Source organism: Lucilia sericata, unplaced genomic scaffold, assembly GCF_015586225.1.
Source record: "Lucilia sericata isolate MDLA Ls3-8-SP2 unplaced genomic scaffold, ASM1558622v1 Contig000530F_arrow, whole genome shotgun sequence".
Lineage (NCBI taxonomy): Eukaryota > Metazoa > Arthropoda > Insecta > Diptera > Calliphoridae > Lucilia > Lucilia sericata.
Genome location: NW_023994542.1, coordinates 9,321 through 26,320, shown reverse-complemented (window position 1 = coordinate 26,320; position 17,000 = coordinate 9,321).

The following is a 17,000-nucleotide window of genomic DNA, read 5'->3' as shown; positions in this document are numbered from 1 at the left end:
AGACATGAATAAAAACACTTTTTTTACCTTTAAAAAGGTGTAAACAAGTATGAAAAGGATATTTTCATAAAATTTTAAATTTGTTATATTTATTAAACACAACTTGTTAAATCTCCTGCCATACTTTTCACAAAATAAAACCTGTCATCAAAATTTCTAAACATTTCTTATCTTTACAATTATATTACTCATACGCCTCAGGTACCGTTTTATAACTCTTCTCCCAATGGCAAACCAACACACATTCTATAAATTTTTCATTATAAATTCTGTTGTTGTGTGTTGAAATATTCCCGCTTTTATAACAAAAATGAACAACAGTAAGCTAAACCCATTTTGTTGTAATTCGCAAAATCGCCGCAATCATCAGTAGTAATAAGTAAAACAAACAATTTCCTTTTTAGCACTGTTTTACACATTAGCCCACCTTCCACTCCCCACCACGTCCAGCGTTAAGACTACGTGGCCAAATATAAAGTACTTGCCATTAAAATCTCCCTTTAGTGACGAAAAAATACCATTAAAACTAAAGTTTTTTTTTTGTTAATTTCACTTCATTTGTTCATGGTTAAACTTGTATAAAGTGCAAAATGGGGGAAAAATTTAAAGGTACAATGACTTCTGTCAATGGAAGAAAAAAATTTGGTTAAGAAACTTTAAATTATAATAGAAACAGATTAGAAATGCTACCGAATTATGCAAACTAACAAATTAACTAACTAACTAACTACTAACTAACTAACTAACTAACTACTAACTAACTAACTACTAACTAACTAACTACTAACTAACTACTAACTAACTAACTAACTAACTAACTACTAACTAACTACTAACTAACTAACAACTAACTAACTAACTAACTAACTAACTACTAACTAACTAACTAACTAACTAACTACTACTAACGAACTAACTAACTACTAACTAACTAACTAACTAACTAACTACTAACTAACTAACTAACTACTACTAACTAACTAACTAACTAACTAACTAACTACGACTAACTAACTACTAACTAACTAACTAACTAACTAACTAACTACTAACTAACTACTAACTAACTAACTAACTACTAACTAACTACTAACTAACGAACTAACTAAACTAACTAACTAACTAACTAACTAACTCACTAACTAACTACTAACTAACTAACTAACTAACTAACTAACTAACTAACTAACTAACTATAACTAACTAACTACTAACTAACTAACTAACTAACTAACTACTAACTACTAACTAACTAACTAACTAACTACTAACTACTAACTAACTAACTAACTAACTAACTAACTAACTAACTAAACTAACTAACTAACTACTAACTAACTAACTAACTAACTAACTACTACTACTAACTAACTACTAACTAACTAACTAACTAACTAACTACTAACTAACTAACTAACTACCACTAACTAACTAACTACTAACTAACTAACTAACTAACTACCTACTAACTAACTAACTAACTAACTAACTAACTAACTAACTACTAACTACTCTAACTAACTAACTAACTAACTAACTAACTAACTAACTAACTAACTAACTACTAACTAACTACTCTACTAACTAACTAACTAACTAACTAACTAACTAAACTAACTAACTAACTAAAACTACTAACTAACTAACTAACTAACTAACTAACTAACTAACTAACTACTAACTACTACTAACTAACTAACTACTAACTACTAACTACTAACTAACTAACTAACTAACTACTACTAACTAACTAACTTAACTAACTAACTAACTAACTAACTAACTACTAACTAACTAACTAACTAACTAACTAACTAACTAACTAACTACTAACTAACTAACTAACTAACTAACTAACTAACTAACTAACTAACTAACTAACTAACTACTAACTAACTAACTAACTAACTAACTAACTAACTAACTAACTAACTAACTAACTACTAACTAACTAACTAACTAACTAACTAACTAACTAACTAACTAACTAACTAACTAACTAACTAACTAACTAACTAACTACTAACTAACTAACCAACTAACTACTAACTAACTAACTAACTAACTAACTAACTAACTACTAACTAACTAACTAACTCTAACTAACTAACACTACTAACTAACTAACTAACTAACTAACAACTAACTAACTACTAACTAACTAACTAACTAACTAACTAACTAACTAACTACAACTAACTAACTAACTACTAACTAACTAACTAACTAACTAACTAACTAACTAACTAACTAACTAACTAACTAACTAACTAACTACTAACTAACTAACTAACTAACTAACTAACTAACTAACTACTAACTAACTAACTAACTAACTAACTAACTAACTAACTAACTAACTACTAACTAACTAACTAACTAACTAACTAACTAACTAACTAACTAACTAACTACTAACTACTAACTAACTAAAACTAACTAACTAACTAACTAACTAACTAACTAACTAACTAACTAACTAACTAACTAACTAACTAACTAACTAACTACTAACTAACTAACTACTAACTAACTAACTAACTAACTAACTAACTAACTAACTACTACTAACTACTAACTAACTAAACACTAACTAACTAACTAACTACTAACTAACTAACTACTAACTAACTAACTAACTAACTAACTAACTAACTAACTACTAACTAACTAACTAACTAACTACCTAACTAACTAACTAACTAACTAACTAACTAACTAACTAACTAACTAACTAACTAACTAACTAATACTAACTACTAACTAACTAACTAACTAACTAACTAACTAACTAACTAACTACTAACTAACTACTAACTAACTAACTAACTAACTAACTAACTAACTACTAACTAACTAACTACTAACTAACTAACTAACTAACTAACTAACTAACTAACTAACTACCTAACTAACTAACTAACTAACTAACTAACTAACTACTAACTAACTAACTACTAACTACTAACTAACTAACTAACTACTCCTACTAACTAACTAACTAACTACTAACTAACTAACTACTACTAACTAACTAACTACTAACTACTAACTAACTAACTACTACTAACTAACTAACTAACTACTACTAACTAACTAACTAACTACTAACTAACTAACTACTAACTAACTAACTAACTAACTAACTAACTAACTAACTAACTAACTACTAACTAACTACTAACTAACTAACTAACTAACTAACTAACTAACTAACTAACTAACTACTAACTAACTAACTAACTGACTAACTAACTAACTAACTAGTGCTAGTTCAGTTCTGTTCTAGTGCTATTCTAGTATGTTCAAGTTCTGTTCTAGTTCTTTAGTTCTGTTCTAGTTCTGTTCTAGTTCTGTTCTAATTCTGTTCTAGTTCTGTTCTAGTTCTGTTCTAGTTCTGTTCTAGTTCTGTTCTAGTTCTGTTCTAGTTCTGTTCTAGTTCTGTTCTAGTTCTGTTCTAGTTCTGTTCTAGTTCTGTTCTAGTTCTGTTCTAGTTCTGTTCTAGTTCTGTTCTAGTTCTGTTCTAGTTCTGTTCTAGTTCTGTTCTAGTTCTGTTCTAGTTCTGTTCTAGTTCTGTTCTAGTTCTGTTCTAGTTCTGTTCTAGTTCTGTTCTAGTTCTGTTCTAGTCTGTTCTAGTTCTGTTCTAGTTCTGTTCTAGTTTTGTTCTAGTCTGTTCTAGTTCTGTTCTAGTTCTGTTCTAGTTCTGTTCTAGTTCTGTTCTAGTTCTGTTCTAGTTCTGTTCTAGTTTGTTCTAGTTCTGTTCTAGTTCTGTTCTAGTTCTGTTCTAGTTCTGTTCTAGTTCTGTTCTAGTTCTGTTCTAGTTCTGTTCTAGTTCTGTTCTAGTTCTGTTCTAGTTCTGTTCTAGTTCTGTTCTAGTTCTGTTCTAGTTCTGTTCTAGTTCTGTTCTGTTCTGTTCTAGTTCTGTTCTAGTTCTGTTCTAGTTCTGTTCTAGTTCTGTTCTAGTTCTGTTCTAGTTCTGTTCTAGTTCTGTTCTAGTTCTGTTCTAGTTTGTTCTAGTTCTGTTCTAGTTCTGTTCTAGTTCTGTTCTAGTTCTGTTCTAGTTCTGTTCTAGTTCTGTTCTAGTTCTGTTCTAGTTCTGTTCTAGTTCTGTTCTAGTTCTGTTCTAGTTCTGTTCTAGTTCTGTTCTAGTTCAGTTCTAGTTCAGTTCTAGTTCAGTTCTAGTTTCTAGTTCAGTTCTAGTTCAGTTCTAGTTCAGTTCTAGTTCAGTTCTAGTTCAGTTCTAGTTCAGTTCTAGTTCAGTTCTAGTTCAGTTCTAGTTCAGTTCTAGTTCAGTTCTAGTCAGTTCTAGTTCAGTTCTAGTTCAGTTCTAGTTCAGTTCTAGTTCAGTTTTAGTTCAGTTCTAGTTCAGTTCTAGTTCTGTTCTAGTTCTGTTCCAGTTTTGTTCTAGTTCTGTTCTAGTTCAGTTCTAGTTCAGTTCTAGTTCAGTTCTAGTTCAGTTCTAGTTCAGTTCTAGTTCAGTTCTAGTTCAGTTCTAGTTCAGTTCTAGTTCAGTTCTAGTTCAGTTCTAGTTCAGTTCTAGTTCAGTTCTAGTTCAGTTCTAGTTCAGTTCTAGTTCAGTTCTAGTTCAGTTCTAGTTCAGTTCTAGTTCAGTTCTAGTTCAGTTCTAGTTCAGTTCTAGTTCAGTTCTAGTTCAGTTCTAGTTCAGTTCTAGTTCAGTTCTAGTTCAGTTTCTAGTTCTAGTTCTAGTTCAGTTCTAGTTCTGTTCTACTTCTGTTCTAGTTCTGTTCTAGTTCTGTTCCAATTCTGTTCCAGTTCTGTTCTAGTGCAGTTCTATTTATCTTCTAGTTCTGTTCTAGTAGTTCTTTTATAGTTCTGTTCTAGTTTCCTTTTACTTTTGTTCTAGTGATGTTCTAGATATTTTTGCTCCACTCTATTTTAATTTAACTAGATTTTTTTTAGATTTAAAGATTTGCTTAACTGACAGCTGAGGGAAATTAAAATAGAAAATTTCGTAGTTTCGAAATGAAAACGAAATACGTTTAATCAGCAAGTAATAAAAGAAAATTAAAGTATTTTATTACAACTGCGGGTTCTATTTCGTTTACTTGTCTTTTAGCTTTGGCATTTAATAAAAACTTTTACTTTCGTTTCTCGACTAAAAGGTTTTTTTTAGGGATAACAACGTTAAAATTTTGTTCAATAAAGTTTAAATGATTAAGCTGTTTTTTAAAGGTGTCTTTTTAAATTAAAGATTATATGTTGGAAAAAAAGGAAAATGTGACGTTTTTGAAATGTTATACATTTTCTCAAGACCATTATTTGTGTTTTTAGTTTGAATAATGAAGTTATAATATAATTCAATACTTTATTTTCTTACTGAAGTTTCAATAGAATCTATTAATAAATATTTGTCCTAAATTTAAATTTTGTATTTGATATTTATTAAAAATTTTAAAGTTTGACCTTTGACCAGAACGCTAATATTTTAAATTATCCCTTACAAATGGTCAAAGATAGACAATGGTTGGGAATTAATATAGTAATTCAAATATATTCGAGTTATTTCTAAATATCTGCCTTCAGCTTATACAAATAAATATTCAATTATATATTAACAAATATGAACGTACAATCGGTCTTACCCGACCATATAATGATGTACATTATCAAATAATAGTACATTTAATAGTATATTTAGAAAGAATGGGACCTTATTACAGAATATTTTAAAAGAACCAGTTAAAGAACTTTTCGCTCCCTATTAAAGCACCAAAGGTTTTTACACCCGGAGCTTGAGGTTTTTGACTGTTCCACTGCCAAAGTGTAGGGTATACAAAAACAATGTTTATATAATTTTTGTTATCTTTAAATAACAAGAATCCTTTGTTATGTACTACTTACAACAACCTGAAGTTATAAATCTTTATAAATGGCCACGTACAACACATGATATATAAATAAAGAATAAATGAAAGAAAACGGAACGAAAGAAGAAAACAACAAAATAAATCGCTTTAGGGTACATTTGTTATTTTTGGTACTAAATTTTTTATGTTACCAACAAAACAGTATTATTGTTTTAAGCAATTTGTTTAGCTTTACTGAACTAAACTGAAAATAACATTTGTTTAACATACATACATACATACATACATACATACATACATACATACATACATATGTATGTTGTACTTTTAAAGGATTAAAGTTTTAAAGGAAGAAAATTTAAAAGAAGTGATAACAACAAACTAAATTATTTAAAATTAATTTATCTTAAACTTATAGACTAAACTTTTAGATACTTCATTAAGGCCTAATCTTAAAACATATGTATTACAGATCTAAAAGATTACATTATCTGCTAACTCCTAACCCTGATAATATTACTAATGATCGTGAATTACAACTCAATACTGCCTTAACTATAATATAGTCCTATTAAATCATATAATCCGAGTTATCATCCAACTCTTTCACCATCATCCGACTGTGACTATCCCTAATACTTGCAACCATTAAACCACATATTGTATATAGTGTTATCAAAAACAAAACAACAAAAGTATTCATGCATAAAATATAATGTTCATAAAATCCCCGTACAAAACCCATTTACACATATGTAATTTGATACCCTACACCAAAATGTAGTTCATCAATTGACTTTTTTACACACACATCCACACTAAGTATTTAGTAAACATAACAAACATTTTTTGTTTCAACAATCAGGTAATGTGTTCTACTTAACAAAACATGACGACTACTTATATTGTAACCCAATTTTGTTGCAAATCTTCTTGTAATACTTATGAGGGCATTTTGGTAAGGAGGAGGTGGTAACAACCCGACAATTTTGTTAGAATTAAATGTGTCTCTTCTGGAGAGTATTTTTTCGTAAAATTTTATTTTTATGCTCATTTTACTCTTATATATTATTGACTAATCTATGTACAGATACAAGTTATTGTTTACCTTATATGTCGTAGGTAATCTTGAGGGTAGTTTGTTGGCACTAGATTGTCTCGAGCTAATCTAGAATGTAGTCACTTTACGTCTGTCTTTCTTTATTTACCCTCCATAAGTAATCGATTTAAACTTTTCGAGACTATAGAATAATCTATAGTCAAGTCTACACTATAATCGAGACTATAGACCAATCTATAGTCGAGACTATTGCCAAGAATATAGACCAATCTATGGACAAGAATATAAACCAATCTATGGCCAAGACCAATCTATAGCCGAGACTACAGATCATTCCATAGTCGAGACTATAGACTATTCTATAACCGTGACTATAGACCATTCTAAAGTAGCGACTATTAACCAATCAAAAGTGGAGGCTCTTGACTATAGACCAATCCACGATGTATACTATAGACGATTCTATAGTCGAGACTATAGACCAATCTACAGTCCAGACTATAGACTAATCTATAGTCCAGACTATAGACTAATCTATAGTCCAGACTATAGACTAATCTATAGTCCAGACTATAGACTAATCTATAGTCCAGACTATAGATTAATCTATAGTCCAGACTATAGACTAATCTATAGTCCAGACTATAGACTAATCTATAGTCCAGACTATAGACTAATCTATAGTCCAGACTATAGACTAATCTATAGTCCAGACTATAAACTAATCTATAGACCAGACTATAGACTAATCAATAGTCCAGACTATAGACTAATCAATAGTCCAGACTATAGACTAATCTATAGTCCAGACTATAGACTAATCTATAGTCCAGACTATAGACTAATCTATAGTCCAGACTATAGACTAATCTATAGTCCAGACTATAGACTAATCTATAGTCCAGACTATAGACTAATCTATAGTCCAGACTATAGACTAATCTATAGTCCAGACTATAGACTAGTCTATAGTCCAGACTATAGACTAGTCTATAGTCCAGACTATAGACTAATCTATAGTCCAGACTATAGACTAATCTATAGTCCAGACTATAGACTAATCTATAGTCCAGACTATAGACTAATCTATAGTCCAGACTATAGACTAATCTATAGTCCAGACTATAGACTTATCTATAGTCCAGACTATAGACTAATCTATACTCCAGACTATAGACTAGTCTATAGTCCAGACTATAGACTAATCTATAGTCCAGACTATAGACTAATCTATAGTCCAGACTATAGACTAATCTATAGTCCAGACTATAGACTAATCTATAGTCCAGACATTAGACTAATCTATAGTCCAGGCTATAGGCTAATCTATAGTCCAGACTATAGGCTAATCTATAGTCCAGACTATAGACTAATCTATAGTCCAGACTATAGATTAATCTATAGTCCAGACTATAGAATAATCTATAGTCCAGTCTATAAACTAATCTATAGTCCAGTCTATAGAGTAATCTACAGTCCAGACTATAGACTAATCTACAGTCCATACTATAGACTAATCTATAGTCCAGGCTATAGAGTAATCTATAGTCCAAACTATAGACTATTCTATGGTCCAGACTATAGAATAATCTGTAGTCAAGACTATAGACTATTTTATTTATAGTCGAGACTATATATCATTTCACAGTCCAGACTATTGGCCATTCTATAATCTAGACAGTATAACAATCTATAGTCAAAACTATAGACTATAAACTATAGTCTAGACTATAGGTGAGCCTATAGACCATTCCATTGTTAAGACTAAAAATCAATCTATATTCCAGACTATAGATCAATCTGTAGTCCAAAAGTTATTATTGACCAAGTTAAGGCTGTAGACCTTAACCCCAAGAACTGTTGGAAAGTAAATCCAAAGTATATGTGTGTGTGTGCTTGTTGGGTGGGTCGTTCGTCTACAAGGTGTTTAGTCGTTATAGGAATTAGGTCAGAAAAATACCATATAATTGTACGAATTTGTATTCTTGAACAGTAGTTAGTTGCAAAAAACAAAAATAAATAACCACACATAAGACTTTGAAGTTCTTATAAGGTATTAACGAGGGTTATTTGCAAAGTTGAAGAATTAAAGAGGAAAACATTTTTATTTAAAAGAAAAATATTTTCTATTAAGACGGAACCTATATTTCATAAAAATGCATATGAATGCAATTAAAAAAATGCATATTTAAATTTTGACCTTTAAGTTACGAACATGCAACTGCAACTATTTTTTAATTTAAACAACCTTTAGCTTTTGTTGGATGTTAAGGAAGGGGTTAGTGGTAATACAAACTGTAAGTGATTACCCAACAACCCACTAGCAGTGCTTTTAATAGGCTTATATAAAGCTGGGAAGCCCCAACTATACTTTTTTATTTGTTTTAATTTCCTAGAATGATTTTAAGAGAAAATTAACATAAAACCTTCCTAATGAATGAAGATAAAAGAACATATTAAGAATTATCTGACAAATTAGCAAAATTAAAATGTAAATTATTAAAAGAATTTATTAATTCTTAGTAATATATTTAATAATAAAATAAATCGAAACTTTTAGGCATAAAAAACTTCACTTTAAAGTAAACATTTCATTGATAATAAGTTTTTAAATATTTGCAAATTATTTCAACATTAATTCATTTCAAAACTTTGTGAATCAGTAATGTTTGGTTTTAATCAAATTCTTGCTTTCTTTGGAAATTAATGAAGCTGACGATGATCAACCCAACCATAGCACACGCCATCTGTCATCCAAGAAACCAAAACCTCAAGCAAGTTTTAACTGTAATATTGTAATTTATTTTCCGTTTTAACTTGAACACACATACACACTCATACAATTTGATGTATTTTATTTTTAAAGTTTTTCTTTTAAATTTTTTTATTGTTAACATTAAATTTGTAAAAAATACATATTTCAATGGTTTTCATGTTTGAAGTATCTTAAGAATGATGACGATGATGATGAGGCTTGGAGTGGTTGTAGTAGGAATTGAGAAAAGGAAGAAACCTGAAAAACCATTAAAAAATGAAAAAATGCCACCCATGGAGTTAACGACAAGTGATTAAAAGTTATTGAGGGGGGAAGGGGGTTAAATAATTAATGAATAACAAGTGTTTTAAAGAGAAAATTGTTATGAATTTAATTTAAGATTAATATCAATCACTTAAACTTAATCAGTATCCGATTTATTTAGAGACTATATCTATTCACAAGATAATTCAAAGGATATTCTTAAATAAAGAGTAAAATTTAAATTACATAAATTTTATACACTATTATTTTTTATTTATAATTTTTTCAATTACTTTCTTTCAGGTAAGATTTGTTCCGAAACTCATCATAGACTTGTAAGTATAATATTCGATTAAAACCGATTACACATAAAAAGAAACTGTTAAATCTAGTCTATAGTCTAGTCTATAGTCTCGTCTATAGTCTAGTCTATAGTCTAGTCTATATAGTCTAGTCTATAGTCTAGTCTATAGTCTAGTCTATAGTCTAGTCTATAGTCTAGTCTATAGTCTAGTCTATAGTCTAGTCTATAGTCTAGTCTATAGTCTAGTCTATAGTCTAGTCTATAGTCTAGTCTATAGTCTAGTCTATAGTCTAGTCTATAGTCTAGTCTATAGTCTAGTCATAGTCTAGTCTATAGTCTAGTCTATAGTCTAGTCTATAGTCTAGTCTATAGTCTAGTCTATAGTCTAGTCTATAGTCTAGTCTATAGTCTAGTCTATAGTCTAGTCTATAGTCTAGTCTATAGTCTAGTCTATAGTACTCTATAGTCTAGTCTATAGTCTGCTCTATAGTCTACTCTATAGTCTACTCTATAGTCTAGTCTATAGTCTACTCTATAGTCTAGTCTATAGTCTAGTTTATAGTTTAGTTTATCGTCTAGTTTATCGTCTAGTCTATAGTCTAGTCTATCGTCTAGTCTATAGTCTAGTCTATAGTCTAGTCTATAGTCTAGTCTATAGTCTAGTCTATAGTCTAGTTTATAGTCTAGTCTATAGTCTAGTCTATAGTCTAGTCTATAGTCTAGTCTATAGTCTAGTCTATAGTCTAGTCTATAGTCTAGTCTATAGTCTAGTCTATAGTCTAGTCTATAGTCTAGTCTATAGTCTAGTCTATAGTTTAGTCTATAGTCTAGTCTATTGTCTCGTCTATTGTCTCGTCTATAGTGTAGTCTATAGTCTAGTTTCTAATCTAGTCTATAGTCTAGTTTCTAATCTAGTCTATAGACTAGTCTATAGTTTAGGCTATAGTCTAGTCTAAAGTCTAGTCTATAGTGTAATCTATAGTGTAGTCTAGTGTAGTCTATAGTCTAATTTACAGTCTAGTATATAGTCTAGTCTATAGTCTAGCCTTTAGTCTTGTCTATAGTCTATTCTATAGTCTAGTCTATTGTCTAGTATGTAGTGTAGTCTGTAGCGTAGTCTATTCTACAGTATACCGTAAAATTGGTTTAGAACTTTAAAATCTAAAAAGTACTATTTTTGTTGTAAGTTCGTACTATTTCAAAATTTCAATTTTCCATGTCTGTCATGTAGTTTTGTATTTTAAAATATTTCTTGGTATAATTGTATATTCTCTTTTTTATTTGGTTAACCCATTCTATACTTGTTCACATTCATATATCTATATAGTAAACATTAGAACCCGGCAGCCTAGGGAACTATTTCCAATTTTTTTTTCGAAAACTGTCACAAGTTACCCAACAAGCAACTTCGGCTATAAAACGAAAAACTTGAACAGATATCAATTTAACAAAATTTCCTTAAAAATAGATTTTCAAAAGGTTTTATTTTGGTTTATTTTAGATATAAGACAACATATTTAGAAATATTTTTCCTAATAGAGTACATTACCGTTTTTAAAACTGCCGGACTATTACAGGCACTCCTCATGGGTTTGCTCTTATCCTTGTTTCGCAATTTGACCTATTTTCCTTTTTGCTTTGTTGCAAATGTATCTTTTGCCATTTTTTTAAACTGATTTTTGCTTTATTTCCGAGGAAAGCAAACGAAAAAAAAGAGTAATGAGTGTAGTGAAAGTGTACAAAAATGTATGATGATGACTCCTTGTAGTAATATTATTCAACCCTTCAAACTTATTGACAGTTTTCGTAGGAGGTTTTATAAATTATTTAGAAAACATTTATAAAATGTGTAAATGGTGGAGTTGATTTAGCGAAGTTTGTCCATCTATTGTCTAAGGACCATAGTTATTACATGGACCGAAATCAAGAAACTATATTTTAAAGCATAATTTGGGAAATTAAGCTAAATCTGACTAAAATCGTTATCTGCTTTAAGGATCCTTAATAATAATGAAAAATATATAAAAAGTTACTCATTTTCATTATTCTTGAACTACTTTTTTTGTTTTACTATTTATGCTGTAACTTTTTTTAAACTAAATAGTACTTTAGTTTATGAAGACAAGGGTGATGGAAATGCTGTCTTTGCAACAAGTTGTTATAAAGTAGTAAAGAGAATTATAAAATAAACTTTTTATAATGGAATTTTAATGACTTTGGCCTTAAGTCAATGGGAAATGACATAAAAAACTGAAGAAAAGAAAATGGTGCAAAAATTTCAAGTTTTTAATAAGTTTTCATTGAAATAAAAAGAATAACTAAATACAAAGACTGCAAATACACTAAAAAAAAGGTTCTCCACTACATGGACATAACTATAGCTAAAACTATATAGCCAGGACAACAATTTTGAATACAGACTGGACTAAAATGTAAACAACAGACAGAAGTATATTCCACAGATAGGACTATAGTCGAGACTACAGCATGGACCATAGACCAGACAATATTGTGTAGTATAGTCTGGACTATAGACCAGATATTATTATGGACTATATTGTGGATTATAGACATGACTATAATCTGGACTATAGACAAGACAATAGAAAAGACTATAGTATGGAATATAGACAAGACTATAGTCTGGATTATAGCCAAGACTATAGACTGGACTATTCCTTGTCTAGACTATATACAAGACTATAGTCTGGACTATAGACAAGACTGTAGTCTGGACTATAGTCAAGACTGTAGTCTGGACTATAGACAAGACTTTATAGGCAAGACTATAGTCTGGACTATAGGAAAGACTATAGTTTGGAATATATACAAGACTATACTATGGACTATACACAAGACTATAGTATGGACTATAGACAAGACTATAGTCTGGACTATAGACAAGAATATAGTCAGGACTATTGACAAGACTCTAGTAATTGCATAGCATAGAGTAATTTATATAAGTATTTTGGAAAAAAATAAAAAATAATCGGTAGCATAACAAGTGTGTGGTTGAGTTTTCTTTTTTCTGGCGTCCTAAAAGAAACGACAGGAAATGACAAGTAGGAAAGTTGTGGGATGGTAACTGAGGGTTTATAAGGTATTATAGCCTACTTTAAGGAGTTACTATAAGATAGTAAAATGAGCTACACATTATTATCGAAAACTCTGGATATATTTTGAACTATTGTCCGGACTAGAGATAAGACTATAGTTTGGACTCTAGAGAAGACTAAAGTCTGGACTCTAGAATGGCTATAGTCTAGACTATAGACTTGACAATGGTCTGTACTACGGACTTGACTATAGTCTGGGTTTAGACATGACTATAGTCTTGACCATGGATGTGACAATAGTCTGGATTATAGGCAAGACCATAGTCTGGACTATAGACAAGACTATAGTCTGGACTATAGACAAAACTATTGGCAAGACTATAGTTTGGACTATATACAAGACTATAGTATGGACCATAGACAAGACTATAGTATGGACTATAGTATGGACTATAGACAAGACTATAGTCTAGACTATAGACAAGGCTATTGTTTGGACTATAGACGAGACTGTAGTAAGGACTATAGACAAAATTATAGATAAATCTATAGTCTGGACTATAGGTAAGACTATAGTCTGGACTATAGGTAAGACTATAGTCTGGACTATAGACAAGACTATAGTCTAGACTAGAGACAAGACTATAGTCTAGACTATAGACAAGACTGTAGTCTGGACTATAGACAAGACTATAGTCTGGACTATAGGCAAGACTATAGTTTGTACTATATACAAGACTATAGTATGGACTATAGACAAGGCTATAGTATGAACTATAGACAAGACTATAGTTTGGACTATAGACAAGAATATAGTCAGGACTATTGACAAGACTCTAGTCAGGACTATAGGCAAGACTATAGACTGGACTATAGGCAAGACTATAGACAGGACTATAGTCTGAACATTAGTCAGGACTGTAGACAAGACCATAGTCTGGACTATATACAAGACTATAGTATCGACTATAGGCAAGACTACAGTGTGTACTATAGGCAAGACAATAGTCTGGATTATAGACAAGACAATAGTCTGGACTATAGACAAAACTATAGTTTGGACTATAGACAAACTATAGTCTGGACTATAGACAAGACCATAGTCTGGACTATAGACAAGACCATAGTCTGGACTATAGACAAGATTATAGTGTGGACTATAGACAAGACTATAGTCTGGACTATAAATGAGACTATAGTCTGGACTATAGGTAAGACTATTGAATGTACTACAGACAAAACTATAGTCTGGACTATAGACAAGACTACAGAATGGACTATATACAACACTATATAATGGCTATAGTCTAGACTATAGACTTGACAATAGTCTGTACTATAGTCTAAACTATAGATATGATAATAGTCTGGACTGTAGGCATGACTATAGTCTGGCTTAAGACATGACTATAGTCCTGATCATGGACAAGACAATAGTCTGGATTACAGGCAAGACCATAGTCTGGACTATAGACAAGATCATAGTCTAGACTATACACAAGACTAAGACTGGACTATAGACAAGACTATAATCTGGACTATAGACAATACTATAATCTAAACTATAGACAAGACTATAATCTGGACTACAGGCAACACTATAGTCTAGACAATAGACAACACTATAGTCTGGCCTATAGACAAGACTATTGTTTGGACTATAGGCAAGACTGTAGTCTGGACTATAGACAAAACTATAGATAAATCTATAGTCTAGTTTTAGTTCAGCCAACAACATTCCAGTCAAGGTTTTGACTGCAAAAAAACTTTCGAGGTTGGTCATTAACTTTTTCTAAACAATTAAAGTTGTTTTTATATATATATTTTATATGTCTATAATCCAGACTATAGTCTTGTCTATAATCTAGACTATAGTCTGTACTATGGACTTAACTATAATCTAAACTATAGATATGACAATAGTCTGGACTGTAAACATGACCATGGACAAGGCAATAGTCTGGATTATAGGCAAAACCATAGTCTGGGGTATAGACAAGCCATAGTCTGGACTATGGACAAGACTATATTCTGGACAATAGACAAGACTATAGACTGGACTATAGACAAGACTATAATCTAGACTATAGACAATACTATAATCTGGACTACAGGCAACACTATAGTCTAGACAATAGACAACACTATAGTCTGGACTATAGACAAGACTATTGTTTGGTCTATAGGCAAGACTGTAGTCTGGAATATAGACAAGACTATAGACAAAACTATAGATAAATCTATAGTCTATAGTTTTAGTTCAGCCAACAACATTCCAGTCAAGGTTTTGACTGCAAAAAAAAAAACTTTCAAGGTTGGTCATTGACTTTTTCTAAACAATTAAAGTTGTTTTTATATATATATTTTAGCAAAAGCTATTAAAATAAAAAAAAATAACAGCACGACAACAAGGACATTTTTTTAAAAAGTCCTACGACACACTAAAAGACTTAAAGAAACATTTACAAGCATACAATCATAAATATATTTTCAACTGAATGTGTTATTTAGATAAAATGAATGTTATAAATATGTTTGAAAGTAAGTATGTGCTGTGTATATTATTGTTCGATGAAATTATCAATTTATGTGTAGGCAAGTGTTTTTTATTATGACCAATATGGGCCCACGTACGGTTACACTCGCACACACACCCAGATATTAAGTGAAATATGTATGTATGTATGTGTAAACACAGGACAGGACATTTATGCCTGCTTGGCTGCAGTCATTGAAAATTATTTCATTTCATTTTCATTCATTTATTTATTCACTCAGTCGTCTTTTACTCATTCATAAACACATAAAACACATGCTATGCGAACTATAAATTTATGCAAACACGCACACACATACATATATACATACATATGTAGGTTTGTATGTGAGTATATAAATAAAAATGTATACATATGTATCTGGATTTATGTATTTAATATGTACTAGTACATCTTCAATTAGATGTTAAAGTTTGGTGTGAAAAAGGTCTTAAAGTACAAAAATTTTTAATATTTATTTGAGTCATAAAATAACAAATTTCACTGAAAATCTTCTAAGTAAATTAAATTTCTTCAAACCCATATCAAAAGTCTAAATTAATTTTCTTAAAAATTCATTAAACAATAAAAATCTTGCCTTTGTCTCCTTAAAAGTAATTCCCCCAATTTCTTTAAGGTGTTGGAAAGCAAAAATTCTTATTTAGAGAATAAATCCTAAAACCAAATAATGTATTAAAATATATTGACAATACAAAAAAAAAAAAAAAAAAACGGAACATAATGTATACAATAGTTAATTTTTTCTACATGATTGAACTAAATTTCTATTTAATTTTTTTGGTCCTTTTTGTTTATTCTATTGGCCATTTCTGTGGCACATTGAGTAATTTATATAAGTATTTTGGGGATAAATAAAAAATAATCGGTAGCATATCAAGTTTGTGGTTGAGTTTTTTTCTGGCGTCCTAAAGAAATGACAGGAAATGACAAGTAGGAAAGTTGTGGGATGGTAATTGAGGGTTTATAGGGTGTTACAGCCTACTTTAAGGAGTACCTATAAGACAGTAAAAGGAGCTACACATTATTATAGAAAGCTCTGGCTCTAGTCTGAACTTTAATCTGGACTATAGAGAAGACTATAATCTGGAATATAGACAAGACTATAGTCTGGACTATAGAGAAGACTATAGTCTGGAATATAGACAAGACTATAGTCTGGAATATAGACAAGA